Here is a 15,937-nt window from a genome sequence, read left to right as displayed (position 1 = left end):
TACTCTGAAATTTTCCATAACTCATGGTAGTGTCAATGGGTATAAAAATGCTTTCTTTTGTGTATAGGAATTCAAGAAATGGCTTTTCACTGTTGAGAATGAGCTATTTTCTTCCTTTTGGAACTCTTTTATTTGGTTTCTCTATTTACCCAAGGGTGATAGTTAGGCTTGATCGCTGAAGAATGAAAATGTGTCCTAATAGAGTGGAATAGATGCAAAGGATTCATATAGTGGATGCCAACTAGTTTGGGATTGACATGTAATAATTGTTGTTGTACTATTTGATTGTTGAAACAAAATCATGAAAACAGAGTGAGATCTGTGGGTTTCAGCAACAGAAACTTCCTTCCGATGACTGGCATTTAAGGCATTCTTTTTTTTCTTTTTCTTTTTTCGGGTCGAACTATCCATATATATATTATTCACAATCCTCAAGCATTTACAGCAACAGAACCCAGCCTCTCAAAACAAAGAAACAAAAAAAACAGAGCAAACAGCAAAAACGACCAACCCCCTCCTTTTTCTTACTTCAATCTTCTTGCTATTTCTATACATTTATTCTCCTTAGTATATCCAGTATCCGACCTCTATCTTTACGCTTTCGTTTTCTGTGAAGAATGGCTTGTACTCTGTGCTGACTATCCATCATTACTCTCTTTAGTATGCTCCTTGGATGGGGTACTTTCATGTTCCATACTGCATCATTCCTGGCCATCCATATATGGTATATAACAGCTGCAAGAGCACACCATACAAAACTATCTAAGGCATTCTTTGGCCTTTTTGTTTTCTCATGGTATCTAACAAGGAGAAAAAAAAAAAAAAAGGGAAATGTGAACAAACTAAGAACTTAAAAGATGGAAGAACAAGCAACCTACTGCTACGTGTTTGAGGGGTGGTGGTCAGTTATTAGAGTTGTTCTGTTATCAACCAATACATTGACCAGTTATCAACTTGTTTTCTTCTTCTGTTCCCTTTTGCTTCCCTGGTAAATTCAAAATCTCTTAGTATTGACTTAATATATCTTAAACAATTGCTGGAACTATTAGAGAATGAGGTATCAACCACTTCTAAATGATATCAACTTCTTTTAGACTAACTTTTAGAGCTGCTGATGTGACCTCTTTGCTTTTCTGTAATATTTTTTGAATTTGAAATTGTTCTATGATCATGTCTGCATGTGTAGCTGTCATTAAAGATATTTTGTTGTCTATGAAATATTGAATCCTGTGGACACTATAAGATAGGAGTAACATATCTCTCTTAAGTTTTCTAATAAAGTACACTTGAAGTGTAAGAATTTCCATTCTGATATTCTCTTGTTGCATTGTCTTGCTTTGACTTGGCTGTGTGAATGAAGCATTATGAAAAAGGGAAATGGGTCAAATATACCCTTGTACTATAGGAAAAGGATTAATATACCCCTCGTTATAATTTGGGTCCAAATATACCCCTCCCGTTATACATTGGGTCCAAATATATCCCTCCCATTATACTTTGGCATAAATTTGCCCTTTATTTTGATGGAGGGACACATGTCAAGCGCAGAATCAAATGACCCACCCCAATTTTAAATACCCGATTTCTTTAAAAGCTCAACCGTTTAATCCGACCCGACCCATTTTCTTTTCTTTTCATCTTCTTCTCTTAAGACCCAAATCTGATTTATTACCAAATGATCTTCTGCTCCTCTCTCTTATTAACTCTCTGGAACCGGATTATTTCAGGAAAATCATAGTACAAGGTGCAACTCAATGAAAGCTGGGGACATTATGACAGAGAGATAAACTTAAAGCCTTTTCTGGTAAAAAAGTAATGTGCAGTAACATGATGTGCTTTGTGTCAAAAGCGATTCTAGTAGCTAAATCTGTAGTTAAACTTGCGAGACATTTTGTGACATGATGTCAAATTTGTATATATCTGGGTTTGCAAAACAAGCTCATTGCGGCCCAACAAGAAACTATAGTTCTGAAAGATATACAGCTGATAACATGTCCTATTTTCTGCTTCATTTCTGAGGCCTCTAGCCTTTTTTCAGTGTATTTGCTTCAAACTATAGTTCTGAAAGATTAGCTTAAATACGTTGCAACTTTGGTTGGGACGAGGTGTTTTTGAAGGTTTAGATGTGAGAGTCCACCTAGTCCTTGAAGAAGTCCTCCAGATAACTTTGAGAAAATTGTGCTGGATGAGCAGATGATGTCTTGGTTGAATTTCACGCTTCATGGTAATTTAAAGTGTCTCACAGCAAGCATTGATCAGTAAGTTCTATTTAGCTGGTCCTGGTGCTAATGGTGCAATTCACCGGAATAGAGTGTGGTCCAAACTAGAGAATCAATATTTGACTTAATGATATACTGCAGATGAACCAAATTGTCCAGGGCATCTCTAATGGTACGAAAATAAATGTATTGTTCTTCTATTTTATGGCCATAGATTTTGAGTAGCAGTTTTCAGTAATTGTCTAAAGAAGTGCATTATAGTTACCAAGTGGCATAGAAACTACCATTACTTGTATATGTGTTATTATTAAGGATAGTAGCTTTATGACTGGGGTGGACAGGTGAACACGCTTACAGTCTTGCTCATTTGGCTAAAGTTTTTCATCATACTTTCATCGTTCTTTGGAGTTGATGGAAGTCTGTCAAAAGCTTGGTATTTCACAAATATTTCATTATTTTTTGATCTTTTAGAGTGTTTTTGTAACTAGTATTTCCTTCTTGCAACTTCTTGATCAACCATGAAAATGAATCATCATATAATTCAATTGTTGGCCACGCCTTCTTCACCTTTTCTTTTATGTTTTTTCATTCTTTTTCCCATCTTAATCATTGTAGATTTACTAGTCCTACGCAGTATGAAGACTTCACCCTTCTCCCATTTTAAACTTTCACAATATTTTTTGCAAAATTAACTATGTTCTTATGACTTGCTGCATCTATTCTTCAACAGGTTTATCGATTCAGCTTTGTCAATTCTCTCAATTTTCTTATCCTGTTGAAGGCTTATTAATCGTTTTTCCCAATAGGTTGAGTTTACCTATTATCTGCAAGAACCAGAAATACTCGATGGGATCAGAAAGAAGCTGCTAACTTACCTGGAAAATGAAATACTGCATTGGATTAAGTTACTAATTATGTATTTGTCACCTCTTGGTTACTAGTGCTTAGACTACATGATTACCAAGTTTCCAGCAATATTTCAATAACCGTTTGTGGGTGTATGATAGTAACCAGAGAATAGAGAACACAAGAACTAGAATAAGAAACTGCGATTTATTGGTAATAGACCGTGCAAGAATCTTAAACACAATCACACCAATAAAGATGTCCGTATGGAGAGGACAAGACTCCAGAACATAGTAGTTTTAAATCTGAAATTTCATATCCCACTAACTAGCCCTAATTACATATTTATAGATAATACAATAGGATAAGATTAACATCAGATGACTATAAACTAGGAATAGTAAACTGCTAGAGCAATTCCAGGAAGCAGTTGGTCCAGGTGTACACTAAAAACTGCAGAAGTTACACTTCATCAAGACTCATAATTCTTTATCTATTTGTCGATATTTTCTCCTAGAGTAAGTCTTGAGAAGTGGTTCTGTATCAGTGCTCCCCCACTCCACACCCCTCCCCCCTGAAAAGTCGCCTTGTCCTCAAGGTGGAAAGAAAGAAATTTCAGCAATGCCAGTTTATTAAGGGTCACCAACGACTGTTGCATTGACCTGGTCAACATCTTCCAATTGATCTCCTCCTGTAAGTTCCATGAGAGATAATTTCGGAGATTTGCATCTATGACTGGGTGCAAATTTCTCATGGCAACGATAACAAAGTCCCTGTGCCATAAGATTTCTCCTCTCGGTATCCCATGTTCGCGTTTGAAGAGGTTGGGAACCGGTTGGTTTGGAAGAAAAATTGTTGCATGAATTTCGATTTGGAGAAGAAGCAGCAGCGTTATTCTGAATGTTTTTAACAGAGGGCAATGGGTTTTGTACAGTGGGTCTACTGGTTGGTGTCAAATTGGGACCTCTATTGCTGCGAATTGGACCTAACTTATTCTCAAATTCAAGTGCCAAACTCATAGCCCTGTAAACTGTTCGGGGCTTGTGAATCCTAATATCAGATTTAAGTTCCTCCTTTAGCCCATTCAGAAATACCCCTAAGAGACAGTGATCTGGCCAGTTTGTGACCCTAGACGAACGTTTCGCAAATTCTGGACGATACTCTTGTATAGAACCTGTTTGCTGAATGCTGCAAAGATGCTCGTCCGGATTTTGGAACTCCGCAGGACCATAATTTTCCTGTAATGCTTTAAGAAGCTCTTCCCAATAAAGCAAAGTTCGCTCTCGATTTATCCAAGAGAAGAGATCCAGAGCATCGCCTTCCAGATACATTGCTGCAATGTCAACTTTGTGTTCCTCTGAAGTTTGATAGTAGCAAAAATATTTTTCTACTTTCAAAATCCATCCCTTGGGATCACCTCCTTCAAATCTGGGGAATTCCATCTTTGTGTGTGGCCTCCGGGCAGTATTTTTAGGCCTCACTGGACTCTCAATGTCTTCTTCCTCTTCTTGCCAAGCGGATTTTCCTCCATTACGGGTTCGGAGATTGGTTTCCTCTTGTTGAGTATGGCCAGTCTAGGCTTTTAATATAGCAACTTCTGCTGCCAGCGAATCAATAGTCTTTAACTTTGATGCTAGGGCAGATAATTGCTGGGCAAGAGACTCAACATTGGGAGTGTCTTCTTGAGAATTAGAGGATCTGGTATTGACCATGTTGGATCGATCTGCTTTGATACCAAACTGATAGTAACCAGAGAATAGAGAACACAAGAACTAGAATAAGAAACTGCGATTTATTGGTAATAGACCGTGCAAGAATCTTAAACACAATCACACCAATAAAGACGTCCGTATGGAGAGGACAAGACTCCAGAACATAGTAGTTTTAAATCTGAAATTTCATATCCAACTAACTAGTCCTAATTACATAACAACAACAACAACAACCCGGATGAAATTAACATCAGATAACTATAGAGTGTACTGGAGAATATAGGACGGAACCCAGTTCCACACGCTCGAAAAAGCATAAAAAGAAGTAAGATAAAGTTAAGAGATAAAAGACTTCAAAGCATATGGAAAAATAATGCAAGCACAGATCACGGGATAATCACAACATGGGAAATAACTAATAGTCGGAGCGAGAGAACGCGGGATAATCAAAGCATGGAAATAACGGATAATAACTGGAACATAAAAATTTATATTGCAATAATGCGACTACTAATAAGAACGGATAACGAGACTATCATAGCAATTTGGGTCCTCAAGAACAAAGGTCGTATCCTCGGTAAGGCGTAAGTTGCGCCGTTGCAAGGAGAACCCCTCGTGAAACACGTCCACTTCGCCTACCCCTAGTGTCTCTGCTCCCAAACCATCCATACTAAAAAAAGGATTTACCACTCTTCACATGCCCAATTCAATACGTCATGTACAACTATTAGGCTAAGCCAACCCCGGCTACCCCGGCGTGACACATCCATCAACAATGTCGTGTCATGTTGTAACCACTACTTAACTCGTCTTTAAGTTTTTGGCACCTTCTTGTCACACAAGACTCCTAAGCAAGCCTCCATTTCCACACGATGCGTGACATTCCCAATCTCTCCCCGAAACCATCGAAACTTTTCTTTCCCACGGCTCCAACAAGCCTTACTTCCAAGTTTTATCAACTTTCAATCTGGTCCTACTCAAACGAACATTCGTTAACTCTCTCGTCAATCGTGAACACCATGGCATCACCATGTATATGTTGAGACCAACCCCATCACAATCGGAAGTGCGTTTAACTGCCCTTTCACCCTGTTACAAAATTACACCTAATGTACCCACAGTTGGCCTCCAAGTAAACTTATAGATTGTGTAAAAGTTCAAGCTTCTTCTCTAGCCAAATCCGAAAAATGTACACACCTCTCTCTCACCCTCATCTCTCTCCATCTCCCCGCGCTTTCGTAGTGGCTTAAACAAATGAAGTTGTTGCTCGATATCTCCCTTATTCTTGTATGAAAGGATGAGTTACACTCGCCCTCCATTCTTGGGCGTCCCAATGCCGTCTTAAAGATGACATTAAACAACCTAGTCGAATCAATATCGAGGTCCGGTTCTCACGAACGAGAACCTCGTCGGCCTTGTCATTACTCCCCATAGCCAAAATCGCGGCTTTAAGATTCACTGCGTAAATATGAAGTCTTGATAATTGTGATGTATAAAATACTTTGCCATGCTCGTAAATGCACACATCACGTGCCTCACCAGCTTGATAGCGGGCTTTCAACCAACTGCTTTTTTGCGTCGAGAACTTCGCTCTTTTCTCGCCGTGAAAGTTGCGTATTCGTCCAGGTTCTCCACCTCATGCTTTCTATCACTTCGCATACGCCACCTTCTTTTCCACCGAACTTCTCCATTCCACCACGGGGCCCCTCGATGCGACTCACGACTGAGGAGACCCCCAACACTTCCCTTGCTATTTTGCGCGGTCTTATCCCAAGTTATTACGCATCCCCACTACTATCCCGTGCCCCCATATCCTTCAATTTCTCTCCCGTCTCCGGGCACTAATAGTGGTCAAACTCCCCCATCTGATCCTAGGTCGGTCCTCCACGACCCTCTTCTTCCTCGTCATCTTGATCGCTAAATCCATCACCAAGAGAAATTGAAGGATATCAATAGGATAAGATTACATATTTATAGATAATACAATAGGATAAGATTAACATCAGATAACTATAAACTAGGAATAGTAAACTGCTGGAGCAGTTCCAGGAAGCAGTTGGTCCAGGTGTACACTAAAAACTGCATAAGTTACACTTCATCAAGACTCATAATTCTTTATCTATTTGTCGATATTTTCTCCTAAATTAAGTCTTGAGAAGTGGGTCTGTATTAGTGTGACTATATTTCTTATTCTCATAGCAATAGAATGCAAGAACAAGAACCTACATTTTTTTCTGCAAGGAGAAGTGTACACTTTAACCAAGAATTTTCTAAACGTAAAAAAAAGGATTTAAGACTTATAGGCCCATCCTTCAATACGTCATGTACAACTATTAGGCTAAGCCAACCTGACGGCACTCTTAATGTCGTGTCATGTTGTAAGCTTAGATCAATACTGCACAGGTTTCCCCAAGAAAGCTTCAAACATATAGCTTCGTTTTTTTATCAACTTTCAATCTGGAACATTGGTTGCACATATAGTAGCAACACATCATCACCATGTATATGTTGGGGCAGACTTAGGTAGAGGGAAGTGCGTTTAACTGCTCCCTTTTGTTGAAAATTACACCTCCCTTGACGTGAGGAATATTATAGTGGATTGGTAAAAGGGGTTCAAAAATTGACTTCTTCTCTAGCCAAATCAAAGCTTTGACGGGAAATTCTTAGTGAAGAAGACATATCAAGCCATTAAAACAAATGCATTTTAATAAGAAAGGCTTGCTAGTAAAGTTTGGAGTTAAATAATGTGAGTAAACACTTCCAATCAATATCTCAAAAGAGAAACTAAACTCATGAAAGAAAATTTAACATTGTTTGGCGACAGATGGTCACCAGAAAATATGAATGTCTTATAATTGTGATGTATAAAAAGAGGCTAACTGTGCTAAGTTATTGATCATCGAGCTTGGTTTTTGCTGATGATCAACTGCTTTTTTGTAGAGGGAACTTGATCTCTGTGCTTAGGTTGTTTGCTTACTTCCATAAGTTTTTCAGTGCCTCAGGACTTCAGGCCTATTTGAGAAGTCCTCCATTTATTTTGGAGGAGTTAATGCAGGTATCAGATTATTGAGTTGTTGGGTATGACCAAAGGTATGCTTCCCTTTAGGTACTTAGGTGTCTCTAAGTACCAAAAGAATGTCCTTGGTGCAATGTCAATCTTTACTTGACAGAATGCTGGGTAGGTCACCTCTTGGATAGCTAAAATGCTGTCATATGCTGGCAGAGTGCAATTTTTGAAGAGTGCGCTATTCTTTATTCAAACTTATTGGTCTCAAATATTCCTCCTACCTAAGAAGGTGGAGGAGCAAATTGTGAGGATTTATAGAATCTTTTTTATGAACAGGTAATGTGAGATTGTCCAGAAAAAGCTTTAGTTGCTTGGGAAAGATTAAGTTTAACAGTAAGTGCAGGTGGTTTGAACTTACTTAACATTGAGCTTTGGAATAAGGCTGCCTTGTGCAAACTACTTTGGAATCTTTGTAATAAGAAAGATAAGTTGTGGATGAGGTGGGTGCATCTCTACTACATAAAAGATGGGATAATGTGTGGTACCATGGTGGATAATCAAAAAGGTGTTGAAAGCTGCAACTTATATGGAAGTTGTTGGGTTGAATTTTACTGAAGAACTGAAGACTAAAGAGTTCCCAGTCAGGAAAATGTACTTGAAACCCATGGGGTCATTGCCTAAGGCGAACTGGAGGAAGTTAATATGTAGTAATCCTGCCCCTCCTAAATGGGTGTTTATAGTCTATCTGGTAGCCAATGGCAATCTTTATACAGAAAAAGACTAACCAAATGGGGCTTAGCCGTTGATCCTATATTGCCAACTGTGTAGTGGTGTTGATGAAATTAAGGACCATCTATTTTTCACATATCCTGTAGCATCTGAAGTTTGGTGCAAACTGTTAAGATGGCAAGGTATTAGTAGGCAAAGCTGGGATTGGTCGGTTGAATGCTCATGGATGGAAGCATACTACAAGACTAATAGAGCCATTTGTGTCCTGTATCGCGTGATCATGGCTGGGTGCATTTTATAAGATATGATAAGAGAGGAATCAAGCTGATTTCCAAGGGAAAAGAGGACCTGTTGCTGCAATAGTTAGGAGTGTGATTCAAGATGTATATTTCAGAGCATGTACTAGATCAAAACTAACTAGTGTCCTTTCATCTATTATAATTTGTATCCTAGCTAGTTACAAGTTGTGTTTAATGTGTAGGGAAGCTGATAAGGGTGCTAGGACTACGTCCAGCAGTCCTGGTTTCTTTTTTTTTTTTTTTTTCTTTTCTTTTGAGCTGTAATTATCCGACTTTGTAATAAAATTCCTAAGTACCAGAAAAAAAAAAAAAAAAAGAGGATAACTACACTAACCTTCTATAATATAATTCAGTGGCAGATGCATTCCTTGTTTTAGAATCACACAACCCATCACAAGTATTACTTTTAATAATATTTTTATTACACAACGACATTAAGTGTCTAGTCTAGCATTATAAAACATGAAGAATATCTACTACTAAATATATTAAAATAGAGTGACCGGAAACAGGCTAAATTTCTAATTGAAATATCCTATGAACTAAGTAGGGGTTTGGCCATAGAAACAAAAAGCTAAGTTCACTTTATTTGGAATTTTTGAAATTGGAGTTGGAGTGGAGTTGTGTTTGGTTATAGTTTTTGTAAATAATATTTGGTTGTTTGAATGTATTTTTTCTAAAATATATGAAATATTATTTATACCTCCCAATTTTTAAAAACTAGCAAAACTGCCCAAAACAATTAATAAACATAACCAGTTGGTTGAATCAAATAAGCGATTACACAATTATGTCAAAACAATTGATGTATTAGTGAAAACAACTTTCAACAAAATGAAACTTCAAATTCAGATACCACAATCCCTTCCCTGACCCGTCAACCCCCCACCTGACCAAAAAAAAAAGAACCAAAGCTCCTTTGAAGAAGAGGGAACGACAAAAACTTACCCGCACCGGGTGTTTACACCTATCTCAGTTAAGTTAACCATAGATAATAAACTAAACTAGATTCTTTTTTTAACAAAGAAAAAATTAAAAAAGAAAGCAAACTTAATAACGGAACATCACAACAGTCTTTGTTATTACAAATTTCTTGTTACCAAAATCTCATTTGCTGGCAAATTTTTGGTTATTGCAAATATCTAGACCAACGTCCTGTGTTTTCATTATCAAAATCTTTTTTTGTTATTGCAGATTTCTAGTTATTGTATCATCTATCACATCCATAGTCTTAGCTAAGTGACGTTGATTAAGATATTGGAGGTGAATAGAAGTATAATAAATGAATATGATGATGAGTTTGTAAAACTAACTAATCTAAGAATGGACTGATATTTTCATGATCTACTGCTAATGAAAATAAAAATAGTTATAGCCTTTGAGATGTGGTTAATTACCGGCATAAAAGTACTAAGAAATTACAGTTAATCTACTTATTGTTTGGAAGATAATCGAAATAGCATGAGAATATTTTATATTATTAATTAAGATCATCTGCAAAATAATTGGTTAACTATGGTTAAATATTAATATTTATAATTAAATAATATGACAAGTGTCATTCATTTACTTGTTGAGTGTAAACACCCGGTGCAGATAAGTTTTTATTGAAAGAAAATAAATTCTTTAATCAACAAATGCAATAAATTACCAGTAATCTATCGCCATTCATAAGGTTTGAGCACATTTGTTGCATGTGTGAAGCTAGAAAAAGTGACACTGTTATGCGGACTATCCCCACCTTGCACTTGTGCCCATACAAAACCCAACAAGAACTAAAACAAATAGTTGTAAACACTACCAATACTAGAATAAATGGGGTTAAATTTATAAAAATAAAAACTTTAGGGCAAATTTGAAAAAGTTTTCTCTAAAAAATAGAATTGCTCAAAGAAGGCGACTCGTAGTCCCTTTTCAAGTATTATTTTCGATGTGGATGATCCAATCGAAGGGTCAAAAACAGAAAGTGAAAATAGTGAAAACAAAGTTTTGGTTGCTTTTCAAATTCCTAATAGTTGTATTTGGAATTTTCATGGCCGAACACTAGTTTTAAAAAAAAAAAATTAAAAAAAATTTCGGAAAAAAATGAATAATTTCCAATGGCCAAGGGTCCTTAAATATTAGATGAAATTTAAGGAGGAGAATAAATATTTTTATTAAAAGTTTTATCATATCTTTAATTAAAAAGGAGAATAAACATTTTTGTAAAAATATATCTTTGAGAACCCTTGTACAGAAAATGACAACAAATAATTTAATAATAAGAGATTTTCTCATTTCGAGCATGCAAGCTATTCAAAAAAATTACTATAAGTGTATTTATAATAAAAACCTGTTTTTTCATTTTAATTTGCTTTTCTATTGTTCTCCTTCAAATAGGACTTGGGGAGTATTAGTAAAGTTGGGAGAGACACTCATCAGTCATCGAAACAAGTTTTCTGCAAAATTAGGGCACAGAGATATTCGTTAGCCTCTCGTTGAAGATGAACAAAATTTCTCTAAGTCATTTTGGATGATGGTGTAAGTCTCTTCCATAAATGGTTAGACTGAAGCCTCTTCCTTCTGTTCCCGTCTTCTGTAAATTATTTAAGACTATACTAAATATGAAGCATTACCCTTCTGCTGTTTCTCTTTTTCGAGAAATACAGAAATTTGGTATCCTTATTAATGATTTCATCTTGAATATCGTGATTAACAGTTATTGCCTGATGCATCGTGTTGATTGTGCATTTTCGGTGTTACCCATTTACTTGAAGAATGGCATTCCATTTGATGTTGTCACCTTTAACACTCTTATAAGGGGAATCTTTGCTGAAAATAAGGTCAAAGATGCCGTTGAATTGTTCAAAAAATTCGTGAGAGAGAAGATATGTGAGCCCGACGAAGTCATGTATGCAATTGTCATGAATGGGCTCAGCAAAAGAGGCCATACTCAAAGAACTTTTAGTTTGCTCCGGTTAATGGAACAAGGGAACACTAAGCCCGACATAAAGCACTACAGCATAGTTATAGATGCTCTTTGCAAAGATGGAAACTTAGATGCTGCTATGAATCTTTTGAACGAGATTAAGCAGAAAGGCATTCGTCCAGACATAATCACATATAATTCTTTAATTGATGGTTTGTGTAAGTTTGGCCAGTGGGATAAGGTTAGGCCTTTGTTCTATGAGATGGTGAACCTTAATATTTATCCAAATGTGCGCACCTTCACCATGGTGATAGATGGACTATGCAAAGAAGGAAAAGTCGAAGATGCCGAGGAAGTAATGAGACACATGATCGAAAAAGGTATAGAGCCTAATGTGTTCACCTACAGTGTTGTAATGGATGGATATTGTTTGCGTGGTCAACTGGATAGAGCTAGGAGAGTTTTTAATTTCATGATAGATAAGTCCATTGAGCCCAACAATTTTACCTATAACATACTAATAAATGGATACTGTAAGGAAAAGAAAGTGGATGAGGCCATGCAATTGTTTGGTGAAATTTTTCATAGGGATCAAAGCCTGATATTATTACCTACAATACTCTCTTGAAAGGTCTGTTTGAAGTTGGAAGAATTAGCAATGCAAAAAAGTTCTTTGATGATATGCTATTTACGGGGCCAGTGCCTAATTTGTACGCTCATTGCACTTTGCTCAATGGTTATTTTAAGTATGGACTTGTTGAAGAAGCTATGTCGCTCTGTAATAAGTTGGAAGGAAAGATAGAGTATACTAGTATTGAATTTTACAATGTTGTCATTAATGGATTGTCCAATAATGGTAAACTCGACAAAGCTCATGCTATTTTTGAGAAGCTTTCTCTAATTGGATTGCTTCCGAATGCAAGAACATACAGTTCAATTATAAATGGATTTTGTCTAGAAGGGTTGTTGGATGAAGCTAATGATAAAAAAAGAAAAATGGAGGAAAACGGTTATTTGCCAAATGACGTCACTTACAATGTTATTGTGCGAGGATTTCTGAGGTGCAGCAAAATTAGTGAAATGGCAACTTTTGTGAAAGAAATGGCCGGAAGGGGCTTCCATTTAATGCAACTACAGTTGAGTTACTGGTAAACGTTATAAGGGAGAACCCTTCCGTCCTTGACATGATACCAGAGCTTCACACGGAAAATAAGAAGTGAATATTTCTTTCACTTGGTTTATTCGGCTATGATACAATTTCCTTTCATCCCTGCATGAGACATGGCATCCAATGCAATTGCAGAAGTTGAAAATATGGCAATTAGAACATCGTTTGAGATTTCCAGGCAGGCCTACGGAGGAGGTGAATCACTTTTGATATTTTGATTGTTTTTCCACTCTTATTTATCTTGGATGTCGTATGTCATTGCACTCTTAATATGAGTAATAATGTGTGTTCCCTTATGTCTACATGTTATAAGTCTAGGAATATGATCTTTTGTTATTTAGTTATCTCATGTACTAAGAATATGATTTTCTGTGTTATTTAGTTGTCCTCAATCCTCATGTAATATCATTTTCTATCATTTTATGCCGGTAACTTAGAAAATGTTATGGAAACAATCTTTCTGACAAGTTCAACCCATTCTTTTGTCCCTCGTCCCCTAAAGTATGAATATTTATGATCTTCCTGAAATTGAAACAGAACATGTTCAAAACTGATAGGATATACTATATCTGGATGGTCAACACCATATTCCAATTATTTTAGAATATATTTCTAGAGGTTTATGTATGATCCGACAGTACTGGATGCTTTACTGGGAATTTGCATTTTTCATTTCAATAAAATTGTCAAAGATAACTTCATTGTCCCTTTGACTAATTTTCGTTAGAATTCAGAGACGGTGTGCTCCATATCGCCACTTCCAACTAACTTAGAAGATGGAGGGAGCGGATTCTTTTGAAACCTGTTTGCAAGTCTCTACTGTAATTGTTTGTTTCTAATTTTAGAATATGGATTTTATGTAATCTCTGCATGTTATTGCAAGAATTTGCCGAAAAAAGGGTTCTATGTCTGATCTTATGTTTCAACACTGTGTTATATTGCATAATTAGAACTTTGCATAATCATAGAAGGGAAGCTTGTGGTATGCTCTGTACTCACTGTATGTATGCATTAAGAAAAAAAAAAAAAAAATGTATACCTTGTGATATTGGGATGTATTTTCATTTCCCCCACTATCATTACTATGTAAGTTGAAGAAGACTTATTTTACATTTCAGTTTCTAAAAGAACTCTGATTTTTCCTTTCTTTGCGGTGACATTAAATAACGGAGTAATATTTTCAATCTTTCTCATTTGCACTTGTTCTAAGTGTAACATGACCTCAACTTGAAGTTGGACACAGTATGACTTTGCTTAATCATAGAAGGGAAGCGTGTGCTATGCTCTGTACTCATTTTCACTTGTGCTAAGTTTAGGTGACCTCAACTTTGAAGTTTAGTTAATTATATTAGTGGGTTCGTCGATTCTACCTAACTTGTGTTTATCTATTAGGATGTTTTGATTCCTTTTTTCTCAAATTTATTTGCCAACGATGAGGAGGTGTTGGGTGTGCGAACAAAGTACCACATTGATAGCTGAAAAGAAAAGGGAGCTATTTATAAGGAGTTGGATACTTTCTTAATGATGTGAGGGCACTTTGGGAAAACGTATGGTTGGCCCTAAAGCGACAATATCACATCATGTTAAGAGTATCTTTGACCGTTTTAGACCACAACTCCAGATCGAGCCAATGGTTTGGCGGGACGAGTATGAAAATGGCGGAGCGTGGCATGGGGCCCGGCTTAGTGTCTTTGCCTCTCTATGGGCTGGTTTACAACCTTTACCCATAGCTTTGAAGACGCGCCACACGGCCGGTGGCTTCGTGACCGTAAATACCTCGACGATGTGGGTGACATACGTACATATTTAATCTCTCGACCCGTGGTATGATAATGAGCTTATGTGGAACTTAGTCGAGGGGAGATTGTTGGGTGTGCGAACAAAGTACACATTGGTAGCCGAAAAGAAAAAAGGAGCTACTTATAAGAAGTTGGATACTCTTAATGATGTGAGGCCTTTTGGGAAAAACCTTGCGGGCTTGGCCCAAAGCAGACAATATCACATCATGTTAAGAGTATCTTTGGGCCGTTTTATCCCAACAGTAGGAACTTGTGGTGAACTGAATTATATGCGGACTTACTGGATGATATCAAATAGGTAATTCTGACGTTCTTGTTCTTCTACTTTTAGGGATTAATATCGAGATTTCCTCAATCCCCTCGAGTGCTTTGCTACTATATCCAGATGAAAGGATGTCCTGGTTGAATTTTGTGCTCCATGGTAATTTTGAAGTGTCTCACCGCTAGTCATCACTTGATTCAAGAATTGATCAGTAAGTACTGTTATAGGGCCGAAACTGTAATTTCTGATCCAAAAGGAAAGTGCTAAAGGTGCAATTCATTGGAATAGATTGTGATACACATCTTTCTCTCCTTTGCATCTCTAATTTATGCTTCATCTTTTGAAGGTGTGGTTTGCAAAAACCTTGTTCATGTAAGTGAATTCCTGGCTTGTTGAGATTAGTCATAGCTGAACTGTGTAACAGCAACTCAGTTCGTATCCTGTTATTTTTCACACTTATGAATCAATATTTGACTTTATAAAATAATGCAGATGAACTTAAAAACGTGTCAATGGCATATTTAATGGTTCAGTATGTGCCTCATAACTCAACACAAGGGAATGTGATTTATGTCATCATTTTGATCTAATGGATTGCTGGGTCCTTTGTGATAAGAAGTTCGTATCTGAAGCTTTTAATGCTTAGTCTCTTTTGTGTCTTTAGCGTGAAAAAACTAATCATCTGTTGGACTTAGGATTTTGTTAGTATTTTCCTTTTGTTTATTTTCTACAGGTAGAGGGATTGTTCTTCTATTTCAAAGCCCTACATTTTTAGTATTTGTGTAAAGAAGTGCATTGCTTGTTACCAAATGGCATAAAATATACATTCAAACCTCTCTATAATTGTTATTCGTTATAACAAAGATTTCACTATAACGGTCTGATTTTCTCCGAAACCGATTTTTCATGTTATGTTCTACTTCTCTATAATAGCATTCTACCTATAACAGCAATGGCATTCATTATAGCGGTACACTCTTTGTAAAAT

At 36.7% G+C, this 15,937-nt stretch overlaps 1 pseudogene; it reads left to right on the top strand.

The window, feature by feature from the left end:
- The first annotated feature begins 11,188 nt into the window (after positions 1-11,188).
- LOC132050358 (putative pentatricopeptide repeat-containing protein At1g12700, mitochondrial) lies at positions 11,189-15,458 on the top strand (annotated as a pseudogene).
- Positions 15,459-15,937: the final 479 nt, after the last annotated feature.

The sequence above is a fragment of the Lycium ferocissimum genome, chromosome 3, assembly GCF_029784015.1.
Source record: "Lycium ferocissimum isolate CSIRO_LF1 chromosome 3, AGI_CSIRO_Lferr_CH_V1, whole genome shotgun sequence".
NCBI lineage: Eukaryota > Viridiplantae > Streptophyta > Magnoliopsida > Solanales > Solanaceae > Lycium > Lycium ferocissimum.
The sequence above is the reverse complement of the archived record's forward strand: the minus strand, read 5'-3'. Positions and strand labels throughout refer to the sequence as shown.